This window comes from Erythrolamprus reginae, chromosome 4, assembly GCF_031021105.1.
Source record: "Erythrolamprus reginae isolate rEryReg1 chromosome 4, rEryReg1.hap1, whole genome shotgun sequence".
In the NCBI taxonomy this organism is placed as follows: domain Eukaryota; kingdom Metazoa; phylum Chordata; class Lepidosauria; order Squamata; family Dipsadidae; genus Erythrolamprus; species Erythrolamprus reginae.
Genome location: NC_091953.1, coordinates 83,723,628 through 83,739,595, shown reverse-complemented (window position 1 = coordinate 83,739,595; position 15,968 = coordinate 83,723,628). Strand labels below are relative to the sequence as shown.

The window sequence follows — 15,968 nt, the reverse complement described above, 5'->3', positions numbered from 1 at the left end:
AACATTCACAAGCTTGAGCTAATTAATGTCTGGATGAATACACATGTAAATGATGCAATAATTATGTTGACTTATGTTTGTTTTAAATATCATCACCTACCCCTAAGCACAATAAATGCAATGTGTTTAAGACATAAAAATGTTAACAAATTATAGTAGAAATAAAAACATATTGAGATGAACATAACTGAAGGAGATTCAAAAAATAAATTTTATTCAAAAAAAAAAAGTAGATAAGTTACTACAGCAGCTCTTAAACTGAAAAAAGAAGTAACATGTACAGAGACATTAAATTTTTAATGTTCCATAAAGATGAAACCAATAGACCTAAACTGTTTTCTAGCTGTGGCAGTAAAATAATGCAAACAGAACAATATAAATTCAGCCAAATTGCTGGCAATGCAGACAACTGACATTAAAAAAATCTGCCCAAATTAAGCTAATTTTGGGATACAACTGCTGATATAGTTTACAACTGGTTGCTAAATTTACACAACTCTGACTTGTATAGACAAGATTGTGATTAAGATAGATATGTTGAGAAAGTTATTGCTTGAAAAACTTCACTTTATGATTAATACATTCAAATATTTAGACTTACACTCTCACAGAAAAAGGTTACATTAAATTTATTACCAGTTTTGAAAAAGTGAGTAATTTGTTTTCACAACTGAGTCTATGAACCCACTTGGAATGCTAATTTTAAAGGACAGGTATTTAGATGATAATAACTATACTGAATAGGTAACACAATGATGATTACAATAAATGAAGTATATATTTTAAACAAAAATTTTAACATGTTTCTGGCATAATTTAAAAAAATCAATGTCTTTAACTTGTCTTAAATCCATATATATATATATATACAAAACACCACTGTTTTTACTGGATTGTGGAATTTTGTCCAAAGCACATCTTTAAAAGAAATGGCTACATGTGCTGGCCTCCTTAAAGAACAGCTGTCTGAGCCTAAAGTAATTCTGGATATACAGTTCTTACTTATTATTTCCAGCAGTAAAAAGAAAGATTATTATCTTCAAGAAGAACATTCTTTTAGTATTGAATTTTTACCTTGATCATCCCGAAAGTTCTTGGATAAGTTAACAATTGTTTAAAATTGGAATAAAACCCATTTTCCTTAAAGGAGCAGCACAGCTTTCAAGATATGCCATGGATAGCTAAGTGAACACACAACGCTAAAGTCTCTAAAAGTTCCTGGAACATGTAAAAGTCTTCAACTCTGCCAAAAAGAAACACACACATACAAGACCCAAAGAGCATTACCAAAAAATTCCAAAATTAAACGCTACCACTGAAAAAGTCCTGTGTTTTAACATGTATCTTGAACACACTGAACACACAAGCCACATGGAGGGGCAAATGTGGTTCAGGATTTCAGAATTAAACACTTCAAACCATGAATGCTACTTGCCATTCTCTACTTTCCATCCCATTCAACGAGTTTGTTCTGGATTTAAAATGTTCTAGAAAATGACAGTGGCTTTAGTCTGAACAGCAAAAAGAAATTAAATCTTGGCTAATCAGAAATACAATTATCCAACAGCACTGACCTAAAATCAAAGTATTACTTATTTATTTATTTATTTATTTATTTATTATTTGGATTTGTATGCCGCCCCTCTCCGAAGACTTAGATGAGATATTGAAAACGAAGGTGTAGAATTTGGGAGGTTTTTGAATCTACTTGTTTAGAACATGGCTATGGTTAAACTCACGTTTGTGTAATGGAGCAAGGCAGGATAACTCCCTACTAATATGACAAGAGTAATATACGCCTTCTTTAACACATGGACTCTGTTATAATGTCCTTTATAGAGGGCTGCCTTTGAACACCTTTAGAAAATTAAATTTCTGGCTCAGCCTGGCTGTATACAGGAAATTCAACCTTGTTTCAACAGCTACATGGCTTCCTAGTTTTTTCAATCCAATTTAAATTCCTGCTGATAATTAAGGCCCTGAATAGTTTAGGTTCAGGCCACACCCTATGTTATGACAGGGTTTTTTGAAATGTTAAATCTGATTGTTTGCAAGCTATGATTATTGATATTACAGTATTGATAAATTAACTCCTAGGGTGTAACTACAATATATAAAATCAAAATAGCTGCAAAATGACATGTAAAGTGAACAAACACTCCCCACATTTAAATAATATATTGGGGTTGTATGTATTTGTCCTACCCGTCCCTGATGTTTTGGAGTCCAAATCTCCCAAATCAAGTGCAATCCCAGTCCAGGAAGACTTGTGTAAATCTCCAGAGAAGATTTTGCAAACATTATTCAGAACGCTGGATAGGGTGGAAGAATGGGCCAGAAAGTTATCTTATGTTAGTAGACATTCTTTTATCTACACAGATGCAGTCCATTTCAGCTTGCATTCACAGTTAAGCATAGTATCTTCCAGAACATCTGCAATATATTTTATGGTGGAAAAAAAATTCTCTTCAGCTCACAAAACAAATTAAACTAAATTCACAGAAAAGAACAGTGAAATCAATTATCATAGTTTTAGGACTCCTCCCTTTTCCACGTTGTGACGTTTATCATTAGCCTTGTCACCAATTTGCAAGGCTTCCTCTGGAGCAGGGGTATCAAACTCATGGCCTGGTGGCTAGATGCGTCATGTGTTGCCCATGCCCACCCCATGCCACTGTTCTCTGGGGTGATACTAGGAAGGGAAAAATCCCTTGGCTCCTGTTCTTCAAGATTTTCATGCAATTATTTAAAATTGAAAACAAGTCTTAATATCCCTATTTATTTAGTCTTCAAAAGTCTTTAACTCCTGATGACTATATGGACCAGACCCTGTGGTTTGTTTGACAAAATTTTTGGAAGCAATTTGCCATTGCTTCCTTCCCAGATCTCAGATAGAATGATTGGCCCAACATCACCCAGCAGGCTGGGATAATGGAATGGAATATTCTTTATTGCCCAAGTATGATCGGACACACAAAGAATTTGTCTCTGGTGCATAAACTCTCAAGAAAGATTACAACTTATAGTCCCCTGGTTTCTGGCTTGATGTCTTTACTACTACATCAAGCTGGTTCTTATCCCTCAAGATGATGTGTATAAAATATTTTTGGATGGTTAGACATTCTTTTATGTCAAGCCAAGTTTACTGTCTGGCCAATGAAGGAGTAAAAATAAATAGTCTGTGTAATCAAGGAAAGTCCTAAATTCCTAACATCCTCGCATAATTATGGCTATTACAGTATATTACTTTTTAAAGTTTATTCTGTATTAACTACATTATTATTGTACCTGCATCTTTCAACTTTCTACTATAATATTTTTTGCACAAATACTTTTGCACATAAAAATAATCCTGCAAATTAGAATGCAAATGTAGTTTTTGCTCTTCTCTTTCTAGCAAAAACAAATTTTAGTATTTCATCTGGAAAAAAATGGGTTAAACCTGTTTCTTTCCTAAAGGAAAACTAAGCTGTATAAAATCTACAAATATATACACTTGTTTCAAATTATGTTGTTACCATAGCTACAATAATAGCAATACAGTCATACCAGTGCATGGGAACAATCCTTAGCACTGAAAATCTCAAACACCATAGGCTTTCCAGCCTATAGTGGAGGGTTCACATGTTAAAAATTAAAGGAAAGGCATTTTTGAAGTATAAAATTATCTTGAATGTTGTATTTACAAATATACTAGAGCAAAATATATATTTGGCAGACAGTTAATGGCACTGAGTAAATTAGCACAATCACATGTGACACCACTGTGTTATACTGGTTTACAATGTACTTCCAGTGTAATTCAAGAAACACTAGCACTTTCCAGTACAATGTACAATGTTAAAGCTTTTTATGGCTTGGAACCATAGGCTCGTTGCTGTCCAAATATCTTGATTTGTCCTATCCAGAAGGGACATGCTCCAGGTTCCATCAGCTATAGACTGATGGGGCCCAGAAAGCATTTTATGCCATAGTACTTGCCCTTTGGGACATCACTCTATCTGCGATCAGATGTGGTATCAGATCCACCAGATTTTGCTTGGTGCCTTGCCAGCATTCTGTCATCCGCCCCGAGTCTTCGGAGAGGGGCGGCATACAAATCTAAGTAATAAATCAATTGGGGAAGGGAAGAGTGAAACAAATGGGCAATAAGGCTGTATACCTTTGTGATAGGAAATTGGCAGGGGGAAATTGACAGCTGTGGAAGAGCAGAGTATCTGGAATCTGGTTCATGCCAGCGCACTGGTATTTTCAAAGCTATTTGGACGGAATATGGAATTTTACCAGCTAAAACATCTCAGAATTTCCCAGTGGTGGTTTGGTTGCACATGGATGGACCCCAGGGAGAGGAAACACTTGAGATCTTTTTGTGAGAAGTTGGAAGGTCTGATTGAACTTTATTTTTTAGTACCACAAACTTCTTTTGTTGCCCTGCATGCAGTGGCGGAGAAACGAAACAGAATTGGAAAGCAGGTTAGCAAAGAAATGCTTTGGGGAAGTGAGTGGAACTGGGCAGTGATGCTCAAAACTCTACAGCTCTGTGGTGGCAGAGAAACACAGTGGAGCTGGAAAGCAAGTAGCAAGGCAAATGTCCCAAGGGCTCCAGTATCAGGGTCCTCCCCTTTAGGCTACAAGGCCCCCCCACAAAATTCATGAAGCTGATAAACAAGGTATTACATGAACACCTGTACAAAGGTATGCTGGTATACCTGGATGACATACTGATTTATACAGACTATGGAACAAATAAGCAATAAGTCTGTATACCTTTAGGATGGAAAATTGGGAGGCGGAAATTGACAGTAGAGGAAGAACAGGTCATCTTAGAATACAGTTTGTGCTGGTACACTGGCATCTTCAATTTCACCAGCACAAAAACTTCAGAGTTTCTCATAACATCTCGGCAGTTCTGGATTTGTTGTGCACAGATGGACCATAGGGGGAGGGCTAGGAGAAACCAGGGGTTTAAGTTCTGTGTTCGCACGTGAGGATTTTAGGTACCGCTCGGCTCTACGGCAATTGATATCTCTTAGTAAATATGCATTTTAACTTCAATCAAATGGAGTCAAGAGTTTTACTTCCTTAAAGGGATCAGCCTGGTTTTGCATCTGGCCCAGGTATGTGTGATAAGGCAAATCTCTTGGCTTTTTGATGACTGGCTTTTAGGGGTCTGTGAAAACTGACTCAGCTTCATCATTGCCTGCTCCTGATTTCAGTTTGCAGTTTGCCAAATAGAAATGGGAAGGGGGGTTGGTAAATTCCTAGGGAGGAGGGAGGGCTAAGGAATTCATGAGAGCCTTCTGCTGCCTGAGAAGAACAACCAAGGAAGGCCAAGTTCCAATAACTGTTTAAACAGCACAGAACTGTTTCTTGAAAACAAAGAAACTGCAGTTAGTGACCATTGATATATGTTAGAGCAGGTAGCATACACTAATCAAAAAAGTTTCTGTTTAGGCATAGGGGAGATTGTTCTTGAAAATTATGCTTAGCTTACTGAATGCCTGCCAACCACATTTAACACGCCATTCAATTTCCTTTATTGTATCACCTTTCAATGAGATCTGTTGGCCAAGATGTACTGTGTTTAGCTATTCTCCAGATATATATATTTTCCTTTCTTTGATGACTTTATTAAACATAATTTGGCTCTTTTTCAAGTTTATTTTTAAGCCAAATGGTTCTCCTGCTTTATGCAGCTCTTGTATGTGTCTTTGTAGCTCTTCTGGGTCTTGTGAGAAGAGAACATCATCATCTGGAAATCTTAAAATGATTTAAATAAGTGCAATTGATTTCTATTTCATCTTTTGCCCAATCTAGGTTGTGAAATACTTCTTCAAGACAGGCTGAGAAAAGGATAGGTGATATTGTGTCAACTTGTCTTATAACTCATTCTATATTGATTAGAAAGCATTATATGTATAGGTGGTATATGTCAATTTCAGAAAAAAAAATAAAGCTTTTTAAATCCCTCTGACATGTTTTCCATAGTTCAAAATTTAGGTAGGCTGCATATTCTATAATGTTATAGATCTTAAGGCTATACCTATTAAAATGTTTTTCAGAATTAATAACATTGTTAATAATATCAATTAACAAATGTAATAAAATTCTTGGATTAAAAATGTGGTGATGCAGTGTAATAAAATTCTTGGTTTAAAAATGTTTTAATAGAGCCGAGGAGATGCAGTGGTTAGAGTACAGTACTGCAGGCTACTTCAGATGACTGCTAGCTACAGTTCAGCAGTTCACATCCCACCAGGGTCAAGGTTGACTCAGCCTTCCATCCTTCTGAAATGAGGACCCAGATTGTTGGGGGAAATATGCTGATTCTGTAAACCGCTTAGAGAGGGCTGTAAAAGCACTATGAAGTGGTGTATAAATCTAAGTGCTATTGCTAATAACTCTGAATGCTCTAAAAATGGAAATATCTTAAAGAGAGCAAAAATACTTATCAGCTTTGATCTAAGATACTCCCTTCATAGGTAAGAAGACTTTTATCGAAAGTCATTCCTAATGGAAAAGACAAGGAAATTGACAGCATTTTTTGCATTACTGTTGGCTGATCTTCAAAACTATTTATGCCTCATAAAGGCATAAATGAAAATTAAAATGAACACAATGGGTATTTTATCTTTTTGTTTGTTCTCTTTACTGCTACCTTAAAGCATTTGGTCATCTTGAATTCAAGTTTTAGAAGGAAAAGTTCTATCTAATTTCTCTGTGCTGTTTCCTTATTCATTCCTTTTTTTTTTAAGGCATTTCTAGACACTTTAGTTTCTTTTGATAGAAGGTATTAAAACTTATTTTAGTTTCCTTTACATAGAATCAGAATTATTAAGGATTTATTCCAAATTAGAAGGCACAGACTGCCTTCAAAGAGGTCCAAAGTCTTGTTTTCTCCCAAATCACTTGATGTTGGATTTTTGCTTCAGGAAAAGACACAATCAATTTCTGACTTCATTATGATACTTAAGACACAAGACTACTGCCCTTATAAAGTCAAGACAATTATATTCCATTATTTTGCAATATCAAAATCAAATATTTCAAAATCAAAGCAAAATAACCCTTGACTGTTACAAAAAATAATCACATTTACAGTACTGACATTCCATATAAATCTGTTGATTTTGCATTGATTCCCATCTTCACTGACAGCACTGATAAAAGCATTAAGGTTACTTTTGTTACTTGATTTTTCTTCATGTAGTTTGGATAATCCTTAGGATAACTCATCACTGTATTAAACTAGAGTGGTGTGGTGGCCTAATGGTAAAGACCCTCACCTCCCACTTGGAAGGTTGAGAGTTCAATCCTGGATAGTGGCAGATATTTTATTCCTAGGGCGCAAAGAAAAAATATCTGCTGTGAACTCCACATGGCATCAGGAAGGACATCCGGCCAGTAAATGCTCAGCTCCATTCAGTCGCCCTTATTGTACCCCGAATTAAGGAATTATAAAGGATTGTAAAATGGGATTTTAAAACTAGATGAGCAAAAGAGGACACTTTTAACATCCATTTTCTAATTTGGGCAAATGTCACATTTTGCTACGTTTTAGATTGTAAATAACTAGTCCATTACACTTTTAATTAAGTTTACAAAGAAGTTACTTATTTTCTGAAAGCAAATGCAACAGATGGATTACCATATAAAATTGGATACTGTGTGGGATTTTAAAAGAATCTTTTCAATGTTTCGGCATATATAAGTTTAAGAATATTTCCAACAAACATTCCATTTGTGGCATTAAGATGAACAAAGGAGAACAGGGCAAGTATAACACATTGCCTCTGTAATCCTAGAAATAAAAGTTTCCAACAGTTAAACAACTATTTGATTATCAAGTTAGCTTTAAAAAAAAACAACTATGCTACAACCAGGAATAGAACCTCCAGCTGTCTAGCAGCTGTCTGAGTAACTATTGGTATCCACACAAAAGGATATGTTTCACTGATACAAATAAAGCTTGTCTCTAGAAGATTTTTTAAAAAAAATAAAATTGTTTCCACGCTTCTTGGCAACAAGCCTGTCAGTTTTGCAGGAGGCCCCTTGAGAGGATATAATTAAAATGATGCTTTGTTTAGTGACATTTACCTCCTATCACTTTCTTCTAGGTTTCCTTCATATTTTTTACAATTTCAAATTATTTCTATCTAGAAATCTGTATGCCATTCATAGTTTTTAGATTAGAAATATCAACTTGTTAATTAAAGCTGCCAGGCTAAATCAACATCACCTAAACTTTTGCTAGTTTTAGAAGATTCCTAAAGATTTATTTTGATTGGATGCTGGCTTTGCCTCCTGCTAACTTTATTGTGCTTTTATTCTCATTCCATCTTTCTACCTACAACCAAAAAATTCAACTTTTGTTTTTTATCAAATGGTTTGTTGTTAGTTATTATGGGTTAGTTCAGTTACTATGGGTTAATTTGAAAATAGTTTATTTGATGCTACCTTTACTGTATGTAAGCCAATTCGTTTATCAAATTTGCATCCTGTTTGTATACTTGATGACACAAAGATAAAATAAAAATCTTGTAAATTCTTCTTTGTGGCAAATTGTTTAAAAAGGATGCACTTGAGGTATACATAAATACTTTTAGAAAGAGAATGCATGTACAGTGGTACCTCTACTTAAGAACTTAATTCGTTCCATGACCAGGTTCTTAAGTAGAAAAGTTTGTAAGTAGAAGCAATTTTTCCCATAGGAATCAATGTAAAAGCAAATAATGCATGCAAAACCACTAGGAAAGAAATAAAAGCTTGGAATTCGATTCAACTGGGGCGAAGTGACCCCTTTTGCCTTTCCGGGAAGTAGTGCAAGGGAGTCACCATGGCGAAGTGATTTATTCCCTCTCCAAAAGCCCAGAAAAAGGAAAATGCTTTGTTCGCTCTGAACTTCCAAAGCCTCCTTAAGCGCCACCGAAAGGCTCCTCTGGCAGCCCAGAAAAGCCCAAGATGGCCAAGATTAAAAGAAGAATGGCAGGAAACTGGCTGGGCCTTCACACCACTCTCAAATTTCCTGGGGAATTTTTCTGGGCTTGGGTTCTTAACTAGAAAATGGTTCTTAAGAAGAGGCAAAAAAATCTTGAACACCTGGTTCTTATGTAAAAAAGTTCTTAAGTAGAGGCGTTCTTAAGTAGAGGTACCACTGTATTTACACCGCATGCCTATTTCAGGAAGATAGAACATCCACAGTGCTTTGACTATCTTCAAGTCAATTATATTTTTCATTTAAGATGTTTTTGAAATATCTCTGCACAATTCTGAACTCAGAAGAATATTAAGTGAAACATAACTGAAGATCTTTCTAGTTGTTTATAAATAATAAAGAGAACTGGTTGAAGCTGTTAACGTTTCCTTGGGAAAATAAAAGATAAGCGTTCCCACTGCATAGCATAGCAGTTTCAACCCCTACACACTGCAATGATGTAGCTGCATTTACAAGAGCAACATGAGACAGCCAGATGTGTAGTTATTCAGCTGTGGTGAAAAGAGGAAATCATTCTAAGTGATATTGTATATCATTAAGCAGACAGTCTCACTTATTTTATGTTTTCATGTGGTTGACTGATTGTCCAGTCTTACTTCACAAATCTTTTCCAAAGGATTATCATTTATGTTTGTTTTCTTTCTGAAGGTGCGAATTGCCCTGTAGACAAAGAATTTTCACTTCGTAATAGGTAAATTGACAAAATAAATTATTTATCAGGGGAAACTGTGAATATTTCAAGTTTACTTTTGTCTTTGGCATATTACTTTAAAGGCACAGCTCTGTCCTGAAGTTTCACTTATTTCTTCAGATGTCTTGTGCATCTAAGATGAGTGTAATAGATTCAGATTTTTATCATATTAGCAGATAGAATGCATACATTTTTTATCATCATTGTTATTTTTGGATGTTTAATTTTTGAAGCTTAATATTTGTTTTATTTTATTTATTTTGCAAGCCCCTTTGGGAGAATTTTGTATGCTGAAATTTCTATCATATATAAACAATATTTAAATTTTGAATGAAGTATCTGAAAATTGAAGTCATATATTCCATTTTATTTATTTACAAAGTGCATTTGGTACAATAACTATGACTTATCAGTGTCAGATACAGATACATCTTGATTTAATAAATCAGTAAGTGGGGAGAAGGTATATCTGCAATTCCTGATTATCTGTTCAAACAAAGATTGTATCATTCACAGCAATGTCATTAGAAATCAAAAATCTTTTGCAGTATGTATTACTTGCATAATGATTTCCTTATGCAAATTATAACATGTGTGTCATTTAATGCTATTCACATTATAACATTGTATGCGTGATGTAAAATTACATAATACAACAAGACATTTGTCCCATCTGAATTCTGCTGCATCAGGGTCTACTAATTCAGGGTATGAAATGTTGGTACACTAGCTGTCATAAGATCAAGAAAAAGCTGATTCAGATGACCAGAAATTTATTTCTGGGAATGTTAAAGCTCTGACACAGGTTGGAGAAGTCCTGATATTTTCCCTTGCTGCCGCTTGGCAGAAGCACAAATTGGGGAGCTAGCCACATAATTTTGAGTGTCCTTTTTAAGTGATAGCCACCAGAACTGGCGCTTAATCAGGTGTAACATTTTTATAAAGCCAAATTGTCTGGCGGTTTTTAAATCATGGCTTTTCTCCAAGGTTAATTATAAAAAAGGATTTTAGCTATGGAATAAAACATAACCACAACTTATAGAATCATAGATTTAGAAGTGACCTTGGAGGCCCCCTAGTAGTCCAAGTCTCTGCTAGAGTAGGAGACCTTATATAACTTGTATATAGTCCAGGAGTGGTATTCAGGGGTGGGCTCCACTTACCTTCACCAATGGTTCGCATTGTGATGTTACCTTGTGCAATTTTGCTTCTATGCAGGCTCATTAGCTATAATCACCCCAAAACACAGCTGAGGAACTGATCAGCGGTGTTTCAGGCAAAGGAATAAACCTGGGGGCAGGCGGGAGGCTCCTTTTCAAGCAGCGGCAAAGGAAAAAACTAAAAATTCAGAAAAAAATTCCCCAAAAGATGGCACTGACCGAACCAGATCTGTGACGCCACTGTGACATCGCCAACAGGTCGCTACCAGTTTGGCTAATCTGGTCCAAACCAGGAGGAACCCATCCTTGTTGGTATTCACTCAAGTTCCCTACTGGTTTGCAAATGCCTATCAAACATATTGGTTAGGCTTACAGAACTGGAGTTCAGTAGCATAAAGTCCAAAAGAGAATGAGTTTGGGACTTGCCATTTTAAAAATGTTGTAACAAAAATTAAAGCCTTGGTAAAGATAAGAGTGTAGGATGATATTAAATAACCACAACTTTCCCTTATATATTTGAATTATTTTCTGCATGAAGTGAAATGCAAATCCTCTCATTTTAAAATTTAACATAAGGATAAATAACTTTTCCTTGAAGTGAAACTTCCTTTCTTGAAATAAATAAAATTTAATTTTCCATTTCATTATAAATATACTAGATGGTTGCAGGATTAATTATATGTATGTATAGTGATATCCATACAAACATATCCACCCACAGTAAGCAGTAATAACAAAATAAATAATCCAGCAGTGAACTTTGGATGTAACTTCTTCTGGAAAAGTGACTTAATAATAAAACAAGGGGACCAAGAGAAAGCTGAACTTTCCTGAGAAGCAACACAGGAAACAGAGGTAGAATTGGAAAAGAATTTTCCTAAGAGATGCTCTTGGCATCTGTATATTGTTTGGTCAACAGATGTTCTTGCAAACTCCCCTGAAGAAAAGAAATCTAAAAAAAAGTAATATTTATAAAAGCCTACTGGTGCAGCTGCAGTCAGTAGTGGATTACATCAATTAGAAGGCCCAATTAATAAGACTGTGTAGCATGGGAGAGTCCAAAATATTAAGAAATACACCCTCTATCGTCCACAGAGAGAAGTTCAATAGGTGACTCCCTAATGCCTTCTTCACAGAATCTGTCTTTGGAATTTTGCCAGATAAGTTTATTGTCAATGACTTTCAATGTCATAGAACATTTTTACATGTCAGTTCCATAAAATACAACCAATGACATTTGCACTTAATGTATGTCTCTATAATATTGAGATTTTATAGTTTTTGTTCTTCCAAACTGATAAATTGAATTTATTGAAAAAAGAGAAACGTACACCATGCTGGCATTAATAGGCTTAATAAAGTATAATATGTCCAAATTATAGATATCTCAGGCTTCAGAGAAAAATTTGAGCTCTAGTCCTACCTTAGCCATGAAAATTGGCAGAGTGACTTTGGGCCAATCATTCACCCTCAACTCACATTGTTGTAGGGAAAGTAGGAGGAATAAGAAGAAATATTAGATATGCTCATTGCCTTGATTTATTTATAAGAGTAATAAAGATGAGATTTAAAAATCTAGACAATATCATAATCATAGCACCCTCCTTTTCTAGCTAAAAGCCTTTTTCCAGATCTAAGGCAGAAGTAATGAGCTCATGACTGGCATGAAAAAATAATCAGATACAGTCCCATTATTTAACAGTATACAATTCTGTGTTAACCCAGTTGATGCACTGAGTGCAGCTTGAGTGGATTTAAGTTTTAAAAGTCCAAAAAAAGTAAAAATGAAAAAGAAAAGAGATGATGCTAAGAGATGATGCTATTTAGATATTAAGAGCTTAATTTCTGTTTGATTCAAGATAAACAACCTTTTCCTCAATTTATAAACTGACAGATGGACAAATTTTAGATATACTGTAGAGACTTTCTGCAACAAAGCATGGAGGTGTTGAAATGTAAGATTTCATCTTTAATTCAACTACTAAATAATTTTCAGAAAGACTTTTTTAAAAATAGAATCTTCTATTTTTCTTTAGTTTTAAGAACAATGTCTTGGATTACCTAGGAGGATTAGTCTGCTCTCTTAAGTTCCTGATAATCAGCATTTCTGAACAGTTTCACAACCAAACACTGAATGCATCCGACAGGTGCAATAATCTGGAAAAATGATTTCATGCTTTTAATAAATAGCCTCTGGGATGTGATTCAAACAGATTCATAAACCATCTTCTTTAGGTTAAAATTACAAGCTCCACAGGAAACATATGAGAGATACTGAAAGAGTGGCCAATATTTAACAAAACAAATAATTAACCCAGTCATGGTTAACCTTTTCAGCAGAGTGCCGAAACTGGAGTGCGTGCATTCCTAGAGCACAGGAACTTGGAAAAGAGCAGCTGGCTGGTGCGCATGTTCACCAGCTGCTCTCTTCCGGTTTTCCGATGTGTGCACTGGCCAGCTGATCTTCACGTGAAGACCAATTGGCTGGCACCCACACCAGAAACTGGAAGAGAGCAAATGGCCAGTGTGCATGCATGCCAGACCAGCTGGCCGACGTGCATGTGATGGAACCAGGAAGAGCAGCTGGCAGCAGCACATGTGCCCACAGAGACGGCTCTGCGTGCCATCTCTAGCGTATGTGCCATAGGTTCACCATCACAGAATTAACTTATTAATACTTTTATCTCTTGATAGAGACACAGACAGACAAGCTGATGATAGATTGATATATTTTGAATTGATGAAATCTGTGGGAAAGAAATGGAAAGGACTATGTTGCTGCCTTAAAAGAAAAACACAGAGAAGTCATGTAAAACTTGACTTCCTGATAGGTTATAATCCTTACATTGAAAATGGCTATAAGAGGCATCTGCTTCTTTTGTACAATGAAGCAATATACGATCAAAATTGAGCCTGTTTTCTGTTGCGAGACGTTTGCTAAGCGAGTTTTGCCCCATTTTATGACTTTTCTTGCCATAGTTATTAAGTGAGCCACTGCAGTTGATACATTATAATAATAATAATAATAATAATAATAATAATAATAAGATTTGTATGCCGCCCCTCTCCGGAGACTAGGAGCGGCTTACAACAACAAGACATAGTACAAAGCTAATGGTTAACAAACAGTTTAAAACCCTTATTATAAAAAACAGTCATGCATCCCAAACAAACCATACATAAAATGAAATGGCCCGGGAGAATCAATTTCCCCTTGCCTGATGGTAGAGGTGGGTTTTTAGGAGTTTGTGAAATGCAAGGAGGGTGGGGGCAGTTCTGATCTCTGGAAGGAGTTGGTTCCAGAGGGTCGGGGCCACCACAGAGAAGGCTCTTCCCCTGGGCCCTGCCAGATGACATTGTTTCGTCGACGGGATCCGGAGAAGGCCAACTCTATGGGACCCAATCAGTCGCTGGGATTCGTGCCGCAGAAGGTAACATAGTTGTTAAGTGAATCTGGGTTCTTCATGATTGTCATAGTTGTCAAAAGGTTGCAAAAGGTGACTATATGACCTTAGGACAATGGTCACAAGTATGAACCAGCTGCCAAGCATAGTTCCCGCTAAGCTGAGCAGTGAGCAATCGCTCACTTAAAAATCATCATCAACTCAGAGTTTTCCAAACCTGCCCAGAAGCCGAGAGGGAAAGAGTGAGAGGGAAGGAGAGAGAGAGGAAGAGAGAGAAACAGATAGAAAAAAGAGAGGAACGAAAAGAGAAAGAAAAAGAATGGGAATAAAGGAAGAGAGAAAGAAAATCAAAATCTAGTTTGAAACTAGCTCAACTATTTAAGTGGCATTTTGATATTGATAGAGTTGCCCTATTATGAGCTCACTGTTATAGACACACAGTACAGTATTTTATTTTGAAATTCTCTGAGGCAAAACAGGGTGGGTTTTTTATTTGTTTGTTTATTTGTTTGTTTATTTGTTTATTTATTTATTTATTTAATATTTCTGTGCTGCCCAGTCCCGAAGGGACTGCCGCTCAGACACTATACTTTTCCGCCCACCCCCCCAAAAAATTAGAGGGAACATTGCTGCCAGGCATTTGAATTTTGAACATGTGACCATAGCGATGCTACAAAAATTGTAACTGTAAAAAATGAACAAAAATTCATTTTTGCCATTGTAACTTTGAATGGTCATTAAATGAACTGTTGATGGTCAAGGACTATCTGTATGTTATATCTTGTCTAATCAGATACATGGGTTGCATCTGTCTACATAAATTCTGCTTTCCACACAAGCTCCATATATATGTATGCCCTGAGAAACCCAGGACAGGCAAATGCTTATTATGGACCACCAGGTCAAGAATGGGGGACTAGTTGATGAACTGGCAATGATATAAGTACTGTAATCCGATTGATTCCGCTGAAGGAAACTACTTGGGTGGCTTTCTCATCTTTACTGTCCCTACCTGGATATAGACCATTTTCAAGCTGGAACTTTTATTTGCTGGCTTCTCCTGTGGTTTTTCAAGGCATAAATACACATACAGATAGAGAAATACATACCGATACAATGCCACATTTGGTTTTGTTCTGCTTCACTTTCCGGAATCTTATCCAATGCAGAATTTTTAACTCCTTATGTTACTTCTTTACAACATATTATTTTGCAGGAGAGGCGGAGTAACGACACAGACACAATGAGCTGCATTTAAAACTGGGTCATTTTTATTAAAATAAATTTGCATACTTTATTTTAAATAAATTAGCATAATTAACTATAACCCTAACAAGGACCCGCAGGGTCAAACAATTACTTCCGGGGCAGAAAATGACGTATAATAAACTTCCGGGGCAACTTATGGGTGTAGCTCCATGCTAATCTAGGTGAGGGACCACTCCCTCACCTGAGACCTTGCCATGCACTTGCATGTGGGAGGTCCCGCCAGCTAACCCATACAAGGGGAATTACATGGGCGGGACCCAAAGACAGGTTCCCCCCAACTGCTCAGGCCGTCAGAACCACAAGCCTTTGGAGATAACCTGTCAATCATCCCCAAAGATGCCCAATGGAGAACACGCAGTTGCTAAACCACCACCCAGTTTTCCGCCCCTAACCTGCCACGGAGCGGGGGTCAGATCTCTATCTTGGCCCCCCGACTCCCCCCTCTAACT

The 15,968-nt window shown here is 36.4% G+C and overlaps 1 protein-coding gene across 2 annotated transcripts in view; it reads right to left on the bottom strand.

The window, feature by feature from the left end:
- The window catches only part of GEMIN8 (gem nuclear organelle associated protein 8), a 47,113-nt gene that overhangs the window by 2,853 nt on the left and 28,292 nt on the right, over positions 1–15,968 (bottom strand). The window lies entirely within an intron of this gene.